Below are 9,839 nucleotides of genomic sequence, written 5' to 3'. Positions count from 1 at the left end.
GGAGAGGAAGGATATTTGGGAGGTTATTGCATCAGGCAGACTTAGATTTGTGTCCCAGCTCTGCCATTCACCAGCTGTATGATCTTGGGCAAGTTACTTGCCTTCTCTGAATCTGAGGTTCCTTATATGTAAAATGGGCAAAATCATAGTGACTGCACAGGATTGCCTTGAGGATGGAATCAGATAAGGAACAAGAAGCACAAAACTTAGTGCCTAAGGTGAGGGCAGGGGAAGACAGTACTAGAAAAATGGTGGTTGTTTTTGTTAGCCTACAATCCACTGTGGCTGATTGTGTGGGACTGAGATTGGCATGTAGACCAAGAGGGAAGAAAGATTCAATCTGCAAGCTGGATTCTCAGAAGGAGTGGGTCCTGGCATGAGGAAAGCTGTGCCAGAGCCAGAGTGAATGTCTTCAGGCTTCAGAGTTGACAGAGGCAATAGAGCAGCTAGCACTTAGGCAGAAGAGTTGGAAGGATCTGGTCCATAAGCTTGCTTTTCCACTAACTGTGTGCCTCACTAAATCTTCCAAGCCTCAGTTTCCCATCTCTGTAAATACCTTCCTGAGAGTCATCCTGAAGACTAAATAAAGCAGTCAGCACAGGGCTTAGGAGGTATTCCATAAAAACGAGCTATTATTATGGATATTTAGGGCTTTGGGAAATTTTCTAAACAAAAAGGTGGGATGAGTGGAAAACTCTATAGACAAACTTTTCATGAGAAAGTCCCAACATCAAGGAGAGAATCCATGGCTGGGTCTCCCAGGAAAGACCACTTTAGAACAGCTAGGTGACATGGGTCCTTCTGTGGCTGGACAGTGATGGGGTTCACATTGGGGAACCCATGTGTGGGACATTTTTGTCATGGTCCTGTCCGCTGTAATCTCAGCTCAGGCAAGGTTCTCAAAAGAGGTTTCCACACTAGCTTCCTCTTCCTCACTCCTCGTCACCCTCAAACCTCTAACCTGGTTTTGGGCCAACTGCACTGCTGAAATCACCCACACGGAGCAAGACCCTGTTCTTGCTAAGACCAGCAAACGCTTCCTTCCCCTTGGAAGGCGATGGCTTTACTGTTCTCGACCCCGCTGAGGCTCGCCTCCTTCCTGGCACCCTCTCCTCTGGCACCGCATCTCATTTCTCTTGATTCTCCTCCCACCACTCAGAGGCTTCTTCTCAGTTAGCTCAGCCGCTTCTTCCTCTGGCCCCTTAAGTGCTGGTGATCTGTGGAATCCACAGGCTTTCTTCTCACTCCCTATACCTTCCCCAAGAGAGCTCTTTCACCTTCCCTAAAAGTCCTTGCCTTCCGATTTGCTATTTCCAGACAAGATCTTTCCAAACCTTTCCAAAACCACATTGCCAACTGCCTACTGGACATTTCCATGAAGGAGTCCTGCATGCACCTCAAACTCAATGTGCCCAAGTCAGAACCCATTACATTCCCCCCCAAAAGGGTCCCCTTTTACTTAATTATTTTTTTGGGGCCACACCTGTGGCATATGGAAGTCCTCAGACTAGAGGGCAGATCTGAGCCACATCTGTGACCTACACCACAGCTCACAGCAAAGTCGGATCCTTAACCCACTGAGCAGGGCCAGGGATTGAACCCGCATCCTCATGGATACTAGTTGGGTTCGTTACCACTGAGCCGCAGTGGGAACTCCTGTGTCCCCTTTTATCTTCGCCTTCTCAGAGAATGACACCCCCTGCCATACCCACCTCCCCAGACAAGCCAGAAAGTGGAGATGAACCTAGACTATCATTGTCCCACAATCCAGTTATTCACTAAGTTCTGTGGGTTCTACCCTCTCAGCAGTGTGTAGACAGATTTCTTTGTCTCCCTACAGATGATCAGGCTCTTTTTTGTACCCACCGGCCCCTGCATCAACTGATGGCCAACTGAGAGATCTGCCCAACCTTTAGACTTACCCTGCGAAGTCCATTGTTGCTGGTATTGGCTTTTCATCAACCTGTTTATGACTCTGCATGGCTCCCTGTCCCTCCAAGGCAAGTTCAGTCCCCTTTGTTTGGCATTCACATCTTTTTAGGCACTCACCCTTGTCTGACTCTGCAAGTTCCTCTCTATTGTCTCTTGCTTCCAATGCTTCTGCCAGGCTGAGCTACTTGCAGCCTCTGCCTCACTGCCGTCCTGTCACTTGCTCTCCTCTGCCTGGAATGTTCCTCTTCTCACCCTTCTCCTCTGGGCCAACCGCCAGACCCTCCTGAAATATTTTCCAGCGTGTGAGGTCCCCCTTCTGTCTGTGCCACCAAAGAGCCCCCATCCACAGCAAGTTCGGCGCTTGCCACTTCCATTGTCATCATGAGTCTGACTCTTTCCCACTAGGCCAGGAGCTGCTGCAGAGCTGACGCCTCCGTGCCCTCAATCAGAGTCTGCTATAATCAGTTCTCAAGGTAGCTTTGTAAAATTTAAATCTTTAAGATACTTACTTGTTTTACATTTTTATTTTTTTTCCATTATAGCTGGTTTACAGTGTTCTGTCAGTTTTCTACTGCACAGCGAGGTGACCTAGTCACACATATATCCATTCTTTTTTCTCACATTATCATGCTCCATCACAAGGGACCAGACATAGTTCCCAGTGTGACACAGCGGGATGTTTTACATTTTTATTAAACAAAATATCTTAAGGGGACGGGAGACGGGAAAGGCTGGAGAGAAGGGGCATGGCACATAGCTCAGGGGTCCCCCCAACACACATCCTGAGCCTTTAAACTCTTCCCCCGAACCTCTAACAGTCTTGCTCTCCTTGGGAAAGACCTGTATGCCAAACCTTGCTGTGTGACTTAGACCAATCACATACCCTCTCTGTGCCTCTGCCTCCTCTTCTAACAGTCGGATGCAGGGGTATTCCAGGAAGCTGGTATTTTGCAGAGTACTTTCCCACAAAGAATCACCAATTTGTCTGCCAACAGCATGGGAGAGCTGTGGTTTTAGCACTCCTCCTGCCTTCTGGGGGTTCTTATGCTGGCCATCACTCTTGACTCTCCACTTCCCTGTCAGGTTTCCATCTCCTCCATTCCCTGCCTGTCCTCCTGCAGCTCTCATTCCCTTCTCCCCTCTTTGCAGTCTGGACTCTGCCTCCACACTTCCTTAACACGACTTTAAATGCTGAGGTCACCAGTGACTTCCAAGATGCTCAGTCCACAACCCTGATCTGCCTTGTCTTTCCACTGCCTTTGGGTCAGTCACAGCCTCTCCTGCAAATCACCCCTCTTCCCTGGGCTGCATGGACACTACGCCCTCCTGGATCTCCGTTGGCTGCACATTCACAGCTGACTCTCAGCTTCCTCTGCCCGCTTTCCAGCCTGTAGGTCTTTGAACACAGGAGTGGCTCAGGGCTCAGTTCTGTGCCTTTTCCTTTCTCACCCTTCTCTCTTCCCCTTCATCGTATGCCCCCTCATGGTTGCAGTTACCACCTGGATGGCCCCCTTTGCAACTAAGCATCTCTAGCCTAATTCTCTCCAAGTTCCAGACTTGTAGATCCTGCTGACTCCTGGGCCGTGAAATTCAAAATTAAGCTCAGGATATTTCCTAAACAATCCTTCCTCCTTGTGTCCACCGTTTCAGCGGCTCTTACAGAAACCGTGGGACTCTTCCTTTATACCTTCTCCTCGCCCTCCATATCAGATCCACCTGTTTGCTCAATCTGCCTCCTGAGTAGTTTCTGATACCTCAATCCTCCCTGCTGCTACCCCCTTGTCTGGGGCACCATCATTCATCATCTCTCCATCAGACAATGACATCCACCTTCCACCATATGCTCTCTGGTCCTCTCCAAGGCATTTGCCACACAACAGCCACAAGGATCTCAAAGCACTTTGAGTCCGACATATCATTCCACCGGCTTAAAATCCCTCATGTGGTCCACATTTTCCTAAAGTCCAAATTCTCACTTTATGGGCGAGTCCCTGGGTGGCCCGACCCCTGAATTTCTCACCTCATCTCCCACTACTCTCCGTCCTTCAGTCACACCAACCTCTTTTCAATGTCTTGGATGCACGATTCCTCCAGTCTTTCGTACATGCTGTTCCCTTTCCCTCAGGGGCCCTCTTACTCCTTCCTCATTCATCTAACTTCTGCTTACTCTCGAGGCCCTGGCTGAAATTTCACTCATCAGGAAACCTTCCAGAACCTTGCCCCAGACTTGCCCATGCTCCCTGTTATTTGTAATTTTGTTATACCTGCATTCCCTGCAAGAATGGACATCCCTGTTATTAACTACAGTGCAAGTGCTCAGAAAACACTGATAACAGGAAATTCAGGATGGTTAAGCAACTTGCTTGAGGTCACACAGCTTATTAGTAGCAGGTCTCAACTTAAACCTTGGTAGACTAGTTTTGGTGCCTCTGCCGTGGGGCCCCCAAACACAAGTATTCCATGTATCAAGGCAGTGATCATGGAGTTCCCTCTGTGGTGCAACAGAATTGGCAGCATCTCTGCAGCTCTAGGATACAGGTTCCATTCCTGGTCCAGCACAGTAGGTTAAAGGATCTGGTGTTGCTGTAGCTGTGGCACAGGTTGCAGCTGTGGCTCAGATCTGATCCCTGGCCTGGAAACTCCATGTGCCATGGGTGCCAAAAAAAAAAAAAAAAAAAAAAAAAAGAAGGAAAAAATAAAAGAAAAAAAAGTGATCACTCCTGATTCTAGCTGCTTATGTAATGGCCCCTCTCCCCGCTAAGCTTCTGAAGCAGAGGCCATGTTATCTTATGTGTTCCTGTGCCCCTGCCTTCTCGCTCAGCATCTGGAATGTGGTGGGGAGCAAGTACTGTGCATGAGTGTTGGTTTGACCCTCTGGGGCTGAGTCCCTCAAATTATTTTCCAGCTCTGCTTTCCTGCCAAGCACCAAATTCAGTCCTCAGTCCAGCTATGGATTGAGTTTTTTTTTTTTTCTTTTTGTCGTTTGTCCTCTTAGGGCTGCACCTGCTGCACATGGAGATACCCAGACTAGGGGTCCAATCGGAGCTACAGCTGTCGGCCTACACCACAGCCACAGCGATGCCAGATCTAGTGAGCTGTGTCTGCAACCTACACCACAGCTCACCGCAATGCTAGATCTTTAAACCACTGAGTGAGGCCAGGGATCAAACCCATAACCTCATGGTTCCTAGTCAGATTCATTTCTGCTGTGCCACGATGGAAACTCCTGGAATGAGCTTTTTTAAAATTTTCATTCTAAGGTAAAGAACGCTAAAAGTTTAAAAGAAATTTTTTTGGAGTTCATGTCGTGGCTCAGCGGTTAACCCTACTAGTATCCACGAGGAGTGGGTTCCATCCCTGGCCTTGCACAGTGGTTAAGGATCCGGAGTTGCTGTGAGCCTCGGGGTAGGTTGCAGATGCAGCTTGGATCCCAAGTTGCTGTGGCTGTGTCATAGGCTGGCAGCTACAGCTCAGATTGGACCCCTAGCCTGGGAACCTCTATATGACATGAGTGTGGCCCTAAAAAGACAAAAAAGACACGAAATAATAATAAAAAAAATTTTTTTTCTGGCTGCCCCAAGGCAGATGGAGTTCCTGGGTCAGGGATCAGATCTGAGCCACAGTTGCAACCTAAGCCACATCTGCAGCAACAGGGGATCCTTAATCCACTGTTCTGGGCCGGGGATTGAACCCATGTCCCAGTGCTCCCAAGATGCCACCTATCCTGTAGCGCCACAGCGGGAACTCATAAAAGAAACTTTTACTGAATAAATCAGCCAATAACTGAGGGAAGCAGAAAAGGAAATAAGACAAAAAGTATAAAATACAAGAGCCTAGAAGCAGTTGAGGTAAAGAGGTTTGTCCACTTATAGTCTGTGGACTGAGATCTCTCAGGTCACTGCCCTCTTCACAATCCTGCCCTTTGAGTCCCCAGGTCACCTCCTCACTTACCCTCTTCTCCCCTCATCTGAGTCCTGGTTTGTGGGGTGCTTTCCTGAGAAGACTCAGACTGCCTATCCTTACTCTGGCTGGTAAATCTGGGGAAACACGTCTAAGGGGGTTGGGTCCCATCAACGTTGGGGAGACCAAGGCCCAGAGAGTTTGGAGAGGCAGGCAGTGGGGTTCCACATTCATTCCACAGACTCAGATGATGCTTGTGCTAGCTGAGCCGCTGTGCAATTTCCTCCACGAGTCATGCAACCTTGGCTTGGCCAGTGACCCGGTTCTGGATGTGGGAGGAGAGGAGCTAGGGGCTTGGTGCTGGACTGTGGGGAATGAGGGCTGTGGGGGCAAAGCTGAGACTAAAACCCCCCTGCCCTCAAGAGGGGCCAACCGGGTTGGGGCAGGACAGGACCTCATGTTCTTGTCAAACACACAATTTAATTCTAAGCCTGTGTTCCTTGTGCCTGGGAGATTTTCAGTTTGCAATAGTGTCATTTACAGATGGATTTGCAGTGGCGAATTACAAGTTTGTAAGCAACAGCTTCTCTGACGCCTCGAAGAAAAAAAAGCCTCATCCCTGTGCAAATTATAAATTCATAACGAACCGTGTTATCCAACTGAATGCAAAACACATTCATTACCAGCTACATTACTCCATTGAATACCAAGTGAATGAACTGTACAAGGTTTTGTGCGCATCGGGGATGTGTCAGAGGGTGGGGACAAAATGGCCCTCCCCCACCCCTTTCTCCTTAGTGTCCTTTCAGTCCCACCTCAAGCTCACCCTCTACATAGGTGGACCTGGATGGCTGTGCAGGAATCGGATAACTGGGAGGCTGGAGGTTATGGTGGTGCTAGTGTACCAAACCAGACGCCTACCTAGCTAGCCATCATGTGTGTGCTTTGGTATGACTATCAGAGGAGCCATGGTGTTATCTCGAGGTACTGTCTGTGAAAGCTCACACGTCTAAAGCCGCCAGCCTACGTCACAGCCGCAGCAATGCGGGATCTGAGCTGCATCTGCGAGCTACACCACAGCTCATGGCAACGCAGGACCCTTAACCCACTGAGCGAGGCCAGGGATTGAACCCTGGTCCTCATGGATACTAGTCGGGTTCTTCTTCTTCTTCTTTTTTTTTTTTTTGTCTTTTTGTCTTTTTGCCATTTTCTTGGGCTGCTCTCGCGGCATACGGAAGTTCCCAGGCTAGGGGTCAAATTGGAGCTGTAGCCATCGGCCTACACCAGAGCCACAGCAATGCAGGATCTGAGCCGCGTCTGTGACCTACACCACAGCTCATGGCAACGCCGGATCCTTAACCCACTGAGCAAGGCAAGGGATCGAACCCGCAACCTCATGGTTCCTAGTCGGATTCGTTAACCACTGCGCTATGACGGGAACTCCATTAGTCAGGTTCTTAATGTGCTGAGTCACAAGGGAACTCCCTAGAAGAGCTGATTAAATATTTGGTGTGAGGGAGAAGAAGAAAAGGCCCATACTGCAGCCTACAAGCAGAGGGCCGGAACCCCAGCTCTTAAAGCTTTCCTCCACCACCCTCCCACCAGAGAGTTTTCTGGCACGCGCCCCCATCTCAACCTCGCTCCTCCATGCCTGCTCCCCCATCTCTCTCCATTCTGCCCAGATCATGCCATCCTGCTCTGCCATCTTCCTCAAGAGGAAGAGGAATTCCTTCCCTTTTCTCATGCTGAGTGCTTTGCAGTCATCCTTTGTGGAAACTGTTGCCCCAAGTATTTTCCCCCACCCCAAAAAAAAGACAGTTTCCTGTCTAAGGAGAATTTTGGTGCCAGCTGTTAAGATGAAATATTTTCACCTTGTTTTATGGACACGTTTATATTTTTCAGAGTGGGGTTTATCCCACAAATGCTGCCATGAAACCTGCTCTTTTTCACTAACCATATAGAATCGGCAAATTTTATGTCAATAGGTAAATCTATATTTTTCTATTTTACCAGCTGCATATTAGTCCATATGGTTCTTTAAACCATCACTTTTTCCGCTATGTATTTCGGCTATTTCCAGTATTTGCTATTATAACACCCACACATCATCTTAGCACATTTATCTAATGATTTCCTGAGGACAGGTTCTTAGAAGTAAAATTTCTGAAAATGCACTTTCCAAACGCTATGTCATGTTGTTAAACTACTTTTTAAAAAGTTCTTGCCAATTTACCCTCTCATCAGCAGCTTGTATTATTGTCCTGCTTACTATAAACCACCCAGTTTGTCTCAGTTATGCACTGAGGTATTAAACAAAGGGCCCCTGTGACCACTTTGGTGACAAAAATGGCAATGGGTGACAGATTTCTCAAAAGATGAAGAATCCCAGGGAGCAAGAATGGGGGCCATGTGATCCAGCTGCCCCTCCCTCTATGGACGGTTCCATGATCGATTTTGTTCGGGGAGACATCACGTCCCTTCAAATGGTGGTGACCGTGATGAGGGCAGCGGTGGTGATAATGAGGAGTGATCCTGTGGCGAGGACAGTGGTGGTGAGATTTAGCAGGGGTGGTATTGACAGTGGGATGGCAGTTATGGTCGAGGTGGTGGTGATTTAGGATGATGTTGAGAATGGCGATGGTGACGGTGGTGGTGATGGCGTTGATGATGGAGATGGCGGTGGTGGCACTGACACAGGGCAGTGGTGGTAGCCATGAGGTGTGATGATGGCGGTGAGAGGCAGCGTGACTGATGGAAGGGCCAGTGGTGGTGGTTTGGTGGTGGTGAGAGTGGTGTTGGTGGTGACATGAGCACAGTGGTGATGGTGGTGCTGAGGGCAGTGATGATGGAATATTGGAGAAGTTCCGGACAGTGGTACTGGGCACAGTGGAAATATAAAGCTGAACATGCAGTAAGGGATGATGAGGAGGCATGTAATATAGAATCAAATGGATGCAAAAGAGGAGAAAGGTTGTCTTGGGGATGGGAAATGATGAGATAAAGGAAGCAGCATGAGTCCAGCGCCTAGAACAGGGAAGAGACCCACTGGCTCAAGGGATGGTCGGAGGGAAGATCAGTGGTGGGTGCTGAGAAGGGCCTTGAAAGTGGCAGGAGGGGAGTTCCTGTTGTGGCTCAGTGGTAATGAACTGGATTAGAATCCCTGAGGATACAGGTTCGATCCCTGGCCCCACTCAGGGGGTAAGGATATTGTGGCTGTGGTGTAGGCCAGCAGCTACAGCTCTGATTTGACCCTTAGCCTGGGAACTTCCATATGTTGTGGGTGTGGCCCTAAAAAGGAAACAAAAAACAAAGTGGTGGGAGGAATTTGGACTCTGGGAGGGCAGCACAGAGAGATTTTTTGAATCTGGAGAGGAAGATGGTCCAGAGCTGAGAAGCCGGCCAGACAGAGAAGGCCTGCAGAGAGGAGTGTGAGGAGCTGAGCTGTTGACCCCACTGCTGGCCTCAGAGAGGAGCAGCAGGGCACCGGGGCCCTCTTCAGTGCAAGTAAGCATCTGAGGTCCACTGGCAATGTGGAGGAAGGCAGGGTGAAGGGTGTGTGGCATCTGATCCAACTTTAGAACCCATGGACCCCTGATCCCCTCCAGTCATATGTCAGCCCCAACCGGCAACCCCGTGGTCACCTTCCCTTGAGAGAAGAGGGTCTAGAACAGTGATCCAGAACTCTGGCTCCCTCTCTCTTCCCCAGCAGCAGGTCCCCAAGTCTGCTAGACGAGGATTTACTCAGCAGCACTGCCTGGGAAGAGCCCTTTCCCACTCCTTGGCCAAGTCCATAAAGTTGCAGGACTTGCTCTGCCTTGGCAGCACGATTAAGAATCTCAGGGAGGCTGAAGACTTGTGCCCTGAAGATGGGGCCAGGCCTCCCACTGCACCCTGCACCCCGCCCCCACCATTTCTGGCTTTCCTCACTCCTGCACAAAAGCCACTGGAACCAAGCGGGCACTCACTTTGGGAGAGGGAGAGAGTCCCCTCTGATACTGGTGGACTGA

General features: G+C 49.3%; 1 long non-coding RNA gene across 1 annotated transcript in view; it reads right to left on the bottom strand.

Annotated features, from left to right (window-relative positions):
* Positions 1–258: 258 nt before the first annotated feature.
* LOC102167130 (uncharacterized) overlaps positions 259–9,839 on the bottom strand; it is a 36,173-nt gene continuing 26,592 nt past the window's right edge. The window contains exon 9 of the long non-coding RNA XR_014810569.1: positions 259–2,215. This is a non-coding gene — a long non-coding RNA (uncharacterized LOC102167130). The remainder of the gene's footprint in view (positions 2,216–9,839) is intronic.

This window comes from Sus scrofa, chromosome 7, assembly GCF_054392235.1.
Source record: "Sus scrofa isolate SSC_HxYL_T2T_F1_AM1 chromosome 7, Sscrofa_HxYL_maternal_Yorkshire_Landrace_v2.0, whole genome shotgun sequence".
Taxonomy (NCBI): domain Eukaryota; kingdom Metazoa; phylum Chordata; class Mammalia; order Artiodactyla; family Suidae; genus Sus; species Sus scrofa.
The sequence above is the reverse complement of the archived record's forward strand: the minus strand, read 5'-3'. Positions and strand labels throughout refer to the sequence as shown.